This window comes from Gorilla gorilla, chromosome 11 (assembly GCF_029281585.2).
Source record: "Gorilla gorilla gorilla isolate KB3781 chromosome 11, NHGRI_mGorGor1-v2.1_pri, whole genome shotgun sequence".
In the NCBI taxonomy this organism is placed as follows: Eukaryota; Metazoa; Chordata; class Mammalia; order Primates; family Hominidae; genus Gorilla; species Gorilla gorilla.
In genome coordinates, this window is record NC_073235.2 from 27,770,228 (window position 1) to 27,783,036 (window position 12,809).

Here is a 12,809-nt window from a genome sequence, read left to right on the forward strand (position 1 = left end):
TCACATTTATGAAAATAGAGACACTGCTGTCCTCATCAGCAGTGAACTTCATGATTCAATCTGCTTTGGGTAAATATGCTACTCACAAAGGCAATCTGAGTTAGCTGGGAGGGAAGAGAGGCAGAGGTGCAGGGAACCGCATCCCTCTTGGAGAACTGCAAGCAGATAGGAAAGCATGGGATGGAGGTGGGAAACTCATCCTGTAATTCTCAAAGGAACTGTGTTGCATTTTCTCCCTTGGCCTACCTCATCACCAGCTATACATCTCAGGGGTCCTGGGGCATTGGAGTGCTAACATGGTCCCTAAGGAGACTTCCAGTGCCTTCTCTTTTAAATAACTCATTTTTCTAGTCCTGCCTCCCTGGTATCTTCCAAACAGCACTCAAAGTAACTCCTGCAGGAGGCGCTGTGGGATCTTTGAAGGCAGGGCCTGTAACTAAAGAGACTTTTACCTCCAGCACCACTTTGTGGCCTGGCAGATAGCAGGTGCTCATGGAAGGTTTGTCCATTTCATGAATGGAGGTGAGCATGCCCAAAGCATCACGAGGCAGGAGCTATTTTTTAGCACATATTTTCCTCAAATTACAAGTTTTAAAATTTAAAATTTGCCTATCTTGAAGGCCACATTTAGAAAACCCCTTAAGAAAAAGAAAGATCAAATACCCTTTCCCAGGAGATTTAATGCTTTAATAAAGTATAAATTCAAATGCATTTATAGGGAACAAAACTGCAGTAATTTTTCTGGTGAGTCAAGTTGTGAAAAATTGTATTACAGCTAATATGCCAATTAATTCATCATTGGGTCAATTATCAGGTATTTCTTTATTCTTATTTGATATCTGGAGGTGCCCTGAAACTATAAATTCCCTGCATCTTTATTAGATTGTCAGATAACTCCAAGTGTCCCACCCCACCTGAGTCCCTGTCCCTCCCAATCATGCCTATAAAATTTTGTATTTCTAAATCTTCACAAGACTCTGAATTGCCTAAGCTTCACAGCAAACCTCAGCAATTTGTCTGTGTGTGTGTGTGTGTGTGTGTGCGCGCGCACGCAAAACTTATCTTCTCTGACCTCTTAGCTTATTCCAAACTTCAATCTAAGCATCTAATCAAACAGTTGTCCCTCTCTATTAGCCCCTTCTTCTTCTGCGGCTCACCTGTTTATCTTCTCGTCTCTCTGGAATAGCCCTTGGAAAGGGTTCCAATTCAATCTCATCAGAGGTTCAAGTAATATTTTTCCAGCTGAATTTATAATAGATGTCCTACTTTTCTAAATAGAATGTGGGTAACAGAGAGAGTCAGAGAGAGAGAGTGTGTGTGTGTGTGTGTTGTGTTGTTGTCATTGGAAAGAAAAATAAGATTTAGAATACAATTTTAGAACTGAAATAGAGCTAAAGACCAGGGAATCCAGGTCCCTACTGGATAAGTAAGCCAGGACGCAGAGAGGTTCAGTGATGCAGTATGCTCACACCTCACGTTATTGCACATTTAAGATTATACTGAGATTTGATAGCGATTATGTTGAGTCCATAGGTCAATTACATATTAACAACCTTAAGTCAGCTGACTCATGACTGTAAAATATCTTTTTATTCATTTAGGTTTTTTATAATTTTTTTCAGCAACATTTTATATTTTTCAGTATATTGTTCTTGCACATATTTTGTTATATTCATCCCTAAGTATTTTGCATTTTTATTGTTATTACAAATTATATTATTATTTTTAGGTTTTATTTCCAGTTATTCACTGTACATATGTATAATTTCAATTATTTTTATATACTGAACTTTTACCCTGCAACCTTGCTAAGCTCACTTACTATTTCTAGTAACTTTCTTGTATTTTTTACATAGACTATAAATAAAGATAATTTTACTTCTTGCTTTCCAAACTGTATTCCCATTATTATTATTATGGGCCTAATTTCATTTATTTCGTGACTTCATGCAGGTGATTTTTAACACATATTTGTAGACTTTTAGATTTTTTTACATATGTGATTATGTTTTAAATTCATAGCACTGTACAAATACATATTATTGTTGCCTTTTTCAAAATAAACTAGGACTCACATTTTATACTGATTTAGTATTAATTCATGTTTCATTTTTCCAAAAGCTACACATAATCATTAAAGCCCTATTCCACATGACCCTACCATGCTACAAACACAGTTAGCCCTAGTGGTCTATGACATATCCTTTCCCCTCTGAAATATGAAGTACCCTCTTACTCCTACAACATTCATGCCCTCGCAGAATCCTTCATTCCCTATCTCCTTCCTTCTCTCCATCCTCTCTTTTTTCCACACATGTATACAGGGCACCTGCTCCTACCACACAGCAAGCAAATCAGCCCTTGGGAATAAATAAAACCCATGCTAGCTGCCCTCAAGTTGCTCCACAGCTAGTATAGAGACTGTATATTATTGAGGCGATTTCCAGAGACACACGTACGATGTAGTGGGTGTAGAGAGGAAGGTGTGTGCATACCTGCAGAGGGCAGTCAGAACCGACCTCCTACAACTAGGGAAGAAAATGTGCAAAGAGGTCAAAAAAAGAAAAAAATCCCCCTTTTTTACTGTGCTTCAAGGAAATTTTCAATGTCAGGTAGAGAGTGATGAGAAATATGTTTGGATGATGTGTTAGTCATGATTCAGACAGAAAAATGGAAATGACTCTAGGTGTTTCAAACAAAAAAATTTAATGCAGGGAATTAGTTACAGAGGGACAGCAGAACTTAGCAGCTTCACAGAGAACGGTGAAGGCTTCTTGGGCTTAGCAAGCAGCAGGAACCTCTGGTACTCTAGGGTTGGAGGGATCAGACAAGAATGCTGCTAGCAGGATTCAAGAGCCAGGGCTGCCCAGAATGAGCTAAAACTGGGGTGAGACTGATTTGGAGGAGTTGGAATCTCCCTGAAAGCACTTTTTCTGGGGCAGCTGGTGGGAAGAGAGAGAAAGTACAAAGAAATACCCTCCCTCTGCCCTGCCTCTGTCCTCAAACCTCCTATTGAATGAATTTAGCAGGAAGACAGAGGGCAAGAGATTCTGGGTAATGGAACTTCCTACGATACAGAAACAGAAAAACAAGGAACTAGCTTGAGACCAAACAGGCAAATGACAGGCATGGAGGGGTGAGTAGGGACCATGGAAAGGAGGCCAGGCGGAGAATCATGAAGACGCTGAGCTTGTTGCTCTGCCTTCTCCTCCGCCTTGTGCATCTCCCAGCTGCTGAGGCTACAGATGGCCAAAGACACACTATTAAATGAAGTCTGAAAAGTGGATTATAAGGTTCATATCATGATAGGTAGTTAGATAATACATATCAATATACCAAAGCTTCCAAAAAAAACAAAAATGTGATAAAGTTCCAATTAGAATGTCAATAACATATGCAGGGATTGAATAAAAGTGCTGGAAAGATTTCATGAAAGTATAAATCCTGGAGAATCAGTGAGGACATTTTGAAATGTCGTTTGAATTTTGAATTGGTGGTATAGCAAATCAGTACTACAGAGCTACTGAAATTATATGGCTGTGGTTTGGTCTAGGAATACATAGACACATCAATGGACTAGAAGAAGGAATAAAGTAAAAGACCACATTGGTTGTGAGAATGTGATAAATGGCAATGATGGCATTTTAATTCGGTGGTAAGGAATGGATTATTTAATAAATGGTACAGTCACAGCTAGTTATCCATCTGGAAGAATATAAAACTGGACCCCCTTCATACATCATGGCAAAATATAAATTCCAAATGGATTAAAGTCTTAAATGTAAAAAAAAAAAGGAAAAAAAAGGAACCTCGATGGACATTCTCAAGGCAAAATAGATATGAACCTACCTGAATTGACTTGAAAAATTAAATTATATATAATGAGAGATGCCAGATGCATCTCTTATATGCCATAAGCACAACACATAACAATAATACTTGGAGAAGTATTTTCAATGAGGACAGATGTCGATTATTAATAATAGACAAATATCTTTTACACATTTGCAAAAAGAGAACAAACAAGGTAAGTGGGAAAAATGGGCAAAGGATTAGAAGAGACCATTTACACAGGAGCAAATCCAAATGGCCAGCAGATATGTGAAAAGATTCTCAGATGTAACAGTTATGAGCGAAGTGCATATTAACGCATCAATGACTATTTCTTTACATTTATGAATCTGCCAACTTTTTTCAACAAAAGAAAAAATTACTGATGGCAGATATGTGAGGATAGGGCACCCTCACATTGCTGGAGTAATCTGACAATGTTTTAAAAACAGTTTATAAGACTCTAAAATTAGAAACATATATTCTCTTTGATGCAGCAAATACAACTCTAGGAGCAGTCCTATAGAATTAAAAAGAGTTCACAAAGGGACTGCCCATCAATAGGGAATGTCTGGAATAAACTATTGTATATCTATAGCAAGGAATGCTAAAAAAAATCAACAAATGAATTGGAGTTATGCCAATGGAATTGGAAGATTTCTACAAAATTTGTTTTCAGTCTGTATAAGATGTCTTTTGTGGAATAAACAATAATATTGAGCAGAAAAAAACATTTCTATATATGTGTACCCACAAAAGATAATATGAGTACAGAGAAAAATACAGACAAATATATAAATTTGGTTATATGGAGGCTATGAATTTGGGTTTACTAACAAGGAAGTAGTCTTTTAGTGGAGAAAAAAAGGAGAATCAAATGAGGAGGCTGGTATAAACTATGGGGAAAAGATTAAAGCTGTCTGTTTCCCATCTTCACATATGATATGATCATGTTAATTAGTCATATGAAGTCATATTTGTTACATAAAATATCAATATACCACATATAGTGTTTATAGTTACATAAAACTATACGCATGTGTATGTTCACACATACAGACTTACATTTATTCTATAATTATATATGATACATATATATGATTGCTCATGAATACAAACAAATGCCTCCAGCATAGGGGCCTTCCATGGACTCAGCAGGTCCGCATCCTCCATTGCCTTGTGGCTGATGTCACAGTGACTTTTGCTGCACAGGTGGAGAGAGGTTAGCCAGAAAGCCTGCTTCTGCAGTCCACAAGGCTCTTTCTAAACTAGCTATGGGATTAATTAGAACATGTGACACTGTTTATCTTTTTCATTTATTTTAGTTTGTGGTTTTTCTAAGTGATTGCTCCAAGGCTGAATCAATTACATTTCCCTTTCCCTTGGGTTTCCCTGGGAAAGAACCACTGCATCCATTTCAGAAACGCTGAGAAAGTAGAAATTATTTAGCCTGCCTGCCTTAGCCTTAGTTTTTTCATCTGTGAAATGAAGGTAATGATACCTACTTTGTCCCTGTCTCATAAGGGTAACATGGAAATTAATAAGATAATTAACTGGATACCACCTCCTACTAAAGATGTATTATGTATGTAAAGCTTCTTATTGTTCATAAGTTTTCAACTCTGGATTGCATGTGCCTTTCACTTTTGTAACAGTGGCTTGGAGGGAAAGAGAGTGCACCTGATCTGCTGTAATTAAGCAGAAGGTAAAACACTGCAGTGATTAAGAGAAATCAAAGTCCATTTTATTTATAGATGGATAATCAACTATTTTGCAACAAGGCTTTTGGTACTTGGAAAATCAACTTAAATTCAAAGAATGACTTTGGTAGTCCCACCAAAAAAAAAATAAAAAAATCAGCTCCTCTTCTTCATCTTCATGGATGTAGGTTGTAACTCCTGACCCTCATTTTCTGTTTCTTTTGTTGCTACCATCAACATTTACCTCCCATAGCATCTGGATACAGCCTATTCACTGTGCTTGCATCAAAGCAATCCTGTTATAAACTCAGAAGGATATTTCCAAAACACAAATCTAGCCCCTCAGAAAACTTTGACTGGTTCTTCTTCGTTTTCCAGACAAAATCTGCAGTCTTTTAAATGGTATCAAGTGATCCTCCATGCCCTGACTTCTCCCTACTTCCCAAAGCTCACATTAGTGTTCTGTTGACCGCTCCCTAGCCATTGTTCACTGACAACTGTAGGGAGGATGGGAAGGTGGCTTTCACCACCAGGTCTGCATAGTATCTGTGCTGCCCACTATGACCTCCACCCATCCCACCCACAACAGTCATCAGTGATGATGGAGCTGGGCCCCAGGCAGCAGCAGGAGCTGGGGTTTGGACCCCAGGGCTGCAGAAGCACTGGCCCACAGCTGAATGGCTGGGAGGAAGGTTGGACTGACCAAGGCTATGTGTAAGAGGAAGGGCACTGCAGGGTCTGGTCATTAAAAATCTGGAAAGGGAAGGAACAACTAGGTGCAGACTCGAGTTGGAGGTAGGAAGCAAGGAAGTTTGTAACGCAGAAGAAAAGTGAGACTGGAGGGATGCCCTCAGGAACGCTGGATGGAGTACTTTTTAGATGTCTCAAGTTTACTTTTGTTTTGTTTTTGTTTTTGTTTTTGTTTTTTTGAGATGGAGTCTTGCTCTGTGACCCAGGCTGGAGTGCAGTGGCACGATCTCGGCTCACTGCAACATCCGCCTCCAGTGTTCAAGCGATTCTCCAGCCTCTGCTTCCTGAGTAGCTGGTATTACAGGCACGCACCTCCACACCCAGCTAATTTTTTTGTATTTTTAGTAGAGATGGGGTTTCACTATGTTGGTTCAGGCTGGCCTTGAACTCCTGACCTCGTGAACCGCCCGCCTTGCCCTCCCAAAGTGTCAAGTTTACTTTTTGAAAGACACATCTTCCATTGTCCTTTTGTTTTCCTCAAAGCGAACAGCAGGCCTACCAGTCCCTTCCCCTCCTCATCTCCCTAAAGGCTGTGCTTGGGCCTCAGAGTGTGCCTCACCTGGTGTTTATAGCCCATGAGTCCAGCGGGGAGCAAAGCAACTGTTAACCCTGCATGCACCAGTGAGAATCAAAATGGAAATGGATGTTCATCTCACATGGATATGGATGCATGTGTGGAAGTTAGAAAGCGTGGCTAAGCTGACACGAAGAGAGGCTTCACAGCTGGCTCTTGGCCAGGACAGGTAGTAGAACAGGGAGCCCCGATTGGTAGCTTCCGCAGATTTCCATGGTGTCAATATACGTGGGAATACAGTAACATGGCCAATAAATATCAAGCCACCATTTTGTTTGTTTGTTTTTTAATGGCTTTCAGAAGTCACAATAACTTAAAATACAGCTCTCCTGACCCAGTACAAACCAGCAACAGCACACCACCCAGCAAAAACAAGCAGCTTCTGGGACACACACATGACTCTTCCAATAGTTAGGAACTTCCTCTTAGTTAGGAACTATGAAATTAAATGAACAGTTAAATAAACACAGACCATAACTGGAGCCAGCACCAACCTAAATCTCTAGGAAGCATGTATGGAGTGTGTTCTAGGAGAAGACAGCACATGTGACATTTTATGAGACTAAGTCCAGGCATACAAATCAATTTCCTACAGATGCTCAAAGGCAACCATGAACTTGCTGATGTCACTAGGTCTCCCTGCATCACTCCAGTTTTTTAAGGACTACTCTGCTGACTGGCCTTCTAATACAGATATATCAAATACCTCATCTCCTGCAAACTTCATGGCTCTGAGATGTAGGAATCATTCTTCCCACTTTGTCAACAGGGAAATTGAAGCTCGAAGAGCTCAAGGAGCTTTCTGTGGTACCCTTGCTTACAGATAACTGATGAGTAAATTAGGATATCCAGATGCTCATGTAGACTTCATGGGAATGTTTCAATCTTATGTCATATGCAATTTGATTAATTCTCAGACCTTGAAATTAGCAACTGTTGTCCACTATACAATAATCCATATTTAATCAATATTTTCTAAAGAATTAATTTTAGATAATTTTCAAAGAGACAATGATAAATAACAGCCACTTGACAATAAAAATCACCCCCACTGTCCTCCTGAGTAGATGGGAGGGACAGGTAGATTAGTTGACAATTGCTGCTCCTTTTAATGCTGAAATCACTTGGAAAGCTTTGATTTTATTATATCTGCCACTTTTAAGCCCCTCCCCATGTACAAGCTGTTTTATATATCGAGCCTCACTTCATCTGCATCTTAAAAGTAACAAAGCCCCATTTCCACTGTACAGCTGAAGAAAAGAGTTCAGGCAGTTAAGTGATTTGCCTAAATTTGCACAAATTATAGGGGCCAGAGTTGGCACTCATGTCCAGTTCTGCCCAGTGTCAATTTCCACACTTGTTCTCCTTGATGACAGAACCTCCCTGCTCCCTTGTCCTCTGTCACCCTACTCTCAGACGCACCACTGGGGTCACCTCCTGTCTCACCCTGAGAGCAGCACATGTGTGCTGTTGTTAGAACTGAGGGAAAAACCCTTTCTTCCACCTGGGCTCTGGTGCTTTCAACATATTTAAATCGAAAATCCAAACATGTGCCACTCAGCACAACAGTCACCTCTACCAATTTGATTCCAAATGCAAAGCTGTTCAATAGTGCTGATTAGAAAGTTCAGGGAGTTATGACATGCCATGACCCACTGGACCCATGCCATAGCCTTAATCATAATTGGAGCTTGTCTAGAATCTCTCCATTCCTTGGTGCTAACATATAGGATTTTAATCACAAGTTTGCAGCTCCATCTCATTATGAAGGGGAGCAATCCCTCACAATGTTGTTAATTGACCTTAATCTAATGTGATGTGTAATACACTCAGCTGGATCCTCAGGCACTCTGGAAACAGAACAGTAAAACACCTCTTAAATCTAAATTATATTTGAAATAGTAGATTAGATTATTCCCAGCATCTGCAAACAAACCGTAGCCTGCTGAAATTTATCTTGCACTTTCCAAACAAGGCAAAGACTCCAGCCTGACATGCTGAATGCTTTATGAGTTCATCTATCCTGAAAGTCACACGCTTGTCTTCCTAATGCACCAAACGGCTGCTGCCTGCAAGGGGATGAGTCCTCTGGCAGAAGAGTGTGGACCCCACACCTGTGCTGGCTCTGAGGTCAGGCTAACCTGTGAAGGGCAAGGTTGCATGTCAGACAGACTGGGCTCATTACCACGTTGGCATTTACCAGCTCTGTGATCTTGGGCAAGTGATTTTAACATTTCTGAGCCACTGACTTCTCCTTGGTGGAGTACTGAGGGACTGAGAAGTTTAGAAAAATCTGCTTACAGCTACAGGAAATTCGTGAAAGTTGATTATATGGATATGACCATGTAAAATCTACTCTTATTTCGTTTTTGTTTTTAATGAACATTTCATTTTAGATAATATAGATAAACATAGAGGTATGACAAATAATACAGAGACCTCTCATTTACCTGTTACCCAGTTTTCCTCAATAGTAGAATCCTGCAAAATTGTATTACAGTATCACAACTAGGATATCATCATCGTTACAGTCAAGATAAAGAACAATTCTGTTATCACCAGGATCCTCACATTGCTCTTTGATAGAATCCGCTAGCACCTCACTTCTGCCGTCCTTAATCACTGGCAGCTACTAATCTATTCTCAATTTCTATAATTTCATCATTCAAAAGTTTTATAGAAACAGAACCATTCAATACGTAAGCTTTGGGGATTGACTTTTTCACTCATCATAAGTCCATGGAGACTTACCCAGGTTGTTGCACGCAACCATTGTTCACTGCTTTTCATTGCTGAGTAGTATTTCACAGTCAGGATTTACTAGCTTGTTTAACCACTTACTGGCTTAAAGACAACTGGGTTGTTTCCAGTTTTTGACTTTTACAAGTGAAGTTGCTATGAATATTTGAGTACAGGTTTTTGTGAACAAATAGTTTAATTTTTATTGGATGAGTGACCAAGAGCACAACTGCTGGACCATTTGGTAGTTGCATGTTCGGTTGTATGAGAAACTGCCAAACTTTTCCCAAGTGACTGTGCCTTTTCATATCCCTCACCGACAATATATCACTGATTCAGTCCCTCTACATGCACTCCACATTGCTGTTATCACTACTTTAAAAAAAAAGGAGCCATTCTGATAAGTTTGTCATGATATCTCACTGTGGTTTTAATATGCATATTCCTAATGTCTAATGATGCTGTGCACCTTTCTATTTGCTTATTTACCATCTGTATATCCTCAAGTGAAATTTATATTCATGTCCTTTACCAATTTTCTAATTGAAATGTTTGTATTTTTATTGTTGAGTTTAAGACTTATATTCTATATTCTATACTGGTCCTTTGTTAGATATGTCATTTGCAAATATTTTTCTCCAGTCTGTACCTTGTCTTTGCATCCTCTTATTAGGGGTTTGCAGTGAGCTCAAGTTTTTAATTTGATGGTTTCTAATTATACATTTCCTTGAATGGATTGTGCATTTAGTGTCAAACCTAAGAACTCTTTGCTTAACTCCACATTCTGAAAATTTTCTCCTATGTATTATCTATAAGTTATATAGCACTACATTTTTTTAATCTAAGTCCATGATTCATTTGGAGTTAACCTTTATATAAGCTATGATATTTAGGTCAAGGTTTGTTTTTAATCTATGGATGTGTAATTGTTTTGGTATCATTTATTGAAAAAGCTATCCTTCTTTCATTGAATTGCTTTTGCACTTTTGTCAAAAATCAGTTGAGTGTATTTTTGTGGGCTTATATCTGGATCTTTATTCTGTTCCATTGATCTATGTCTATGTGAAACCAGCCCTATAAAATTTATAAAATTAATCAGGGAAGAAGGGAGGGGGAAAACAAAGGTAAACCAAGCTTGCAGCACACTCACATTGATCACTAGGTCAGCTTGCTCCCCGATGTGCTTCCTATTGTCCTAGAACCACACAGACACAATCCAGGCATGGTGACTCACACCTGTATTCCCAACACTTTGGGAGGCCGAGGCAGGAGGATCACCTGGGGTCAGGGGTTCAAGACCAGCCTGGCCAACATGGCAAAACCCTGTCTCTACTAAAAATAAAAATAAAAAAAATTAGCTAGGCATGGTGGTGGGCCCCTGTAAGGGAGGCTGAGGCAAGAGAGTTGCTTGAACCTGGGAGTCAGAGGTTGCAGTGACTGGAGATCACGCCACTGCACTCCAGTCTGGGCAACAGAGCAGGACTCCATCTCAAAACAAAAAAACAAACAAACAAAAAAAGAACTACCCAGACACAGTTACATAATTATAGTTCTCCTTACCTGCTCTATAGATAACAACTTGAACATTATGAAATGTTAAATTTTCCCTCTGAGCTATTCTTTCATCTTCTGCATACTGCTGAAACTACTGACTCAGTTGGTATGAAGAACCCCACTGATATCAGCTGGTGTAAAGGACCCCACTTATACCAGCTGTCTGTGGGACCCTGTGAGAAGCTGACTCATCAAAGAATGGGGTCACCACATCCTGATGATTTCATTCCCCTTATCCTGACCAATCAGTGATCTCAATTTTCCAGCCCCTCACCCTCCATGATCCCCTTAAAAACCCCAAGCAATAACTCCTTGGAGAAATGGATTTGAGAGTTTCAAATTCCAAAGGGCACCATCTCCTTGCTTGGTGCCCTGCATTCATTAAATTCTTCCTTTGCAGCAAACCCTGCTGTGTCAGGGTATTGGTCTGTTACTGCACAGTGGCATAAGAACATGATGCTCCTATAATCTGTTTCCACCAACAACACACCACTGATCACTGTGGCTTTGTGGCAGGCCTTAATATTGGGGAGAGTGATTCTTCCACTTAATTATTCTTTTATAAGAATTTTTTTAGCTAAGAACTTTGCCTTTTCATATAAATTTTAGGATAAGCTTATCTATGTCCATACAAAACCTTCTTGGAATTCTAATACAAATTGAATAAAACATATGGATTTAGAGAGAAGTGACATCTTTACCATGCTGTGTCTCCCAATCCATGAATATGTTATCTCTCTTTATCTACTTAGGTCTTTTTCTTTTCTTAAATAGCATTAAAACAATTTTACATATATTAATTCTGCATATGTTTTGTTAAGCACATACCTAAGTATGTCATTTTCATTGCAGCAATCGTAAAAGGTATAATGTGTTTAATTTTGGATTCTGCATGTTTATTTTTAGTTTAGCTTTACATGTAAGTAAAATTGATCATTTTGTGTCGATATATCCTGTAACTTTGCTGAAGTCACTTAATTAGTTCTAGGTGTTGTTTTGGAGGGTGGATTTTAAGTGGTGGATTCTTTGGGGATTTTCTGTATAGACAACCATGTCAACTGAAAATAGGAGCTATTTCTTTTCTTGTTTTTCATTCTGTATCCCTATTGTTTATTTTTCTTGCCCTATTCCTGTGGACAAAAGTTTTCATACTATGTTGAATAAGAGTGATGAGAGCTGTCATCCTTTTATGGAGAAAGCATCCAGTTTTTCCATGTAAAGCTTGGTGCTCCTTCTTCATTTTGTATGGACCTGAAGCATTGCCCTAGCTAATCCAGGATACTGACTTAGTAAATGTCGGCTGTGCCCACTCTCCCGCTGTTTCGTCAAAATTTATACACAGTAAATGTTTAAGTTTTTTCCCTCCATATATCACAGCTTTCAGATTACTAAAAGGAAAAGGTGAGTCTATTGGATCTTGTACTTAGATCATAAGCAGAATCTCTTTTAAGGACTCCAGGAAATTGTATGAAATCTTCACAGTTGTTCTCTTCCCTGTTAACAAGGGACAATGCCCAATATACTCTGAAAATATTGAAAACATCAGGAAAATGTTATAATTATGAGAAAAGTAAATTGTTATGAGTTCAATTGTGTTCCTTAAAATTATATGTTAAAGTCCCAGTCTCCAGTACCTCAAAATATGACCTTTATTTGGAATA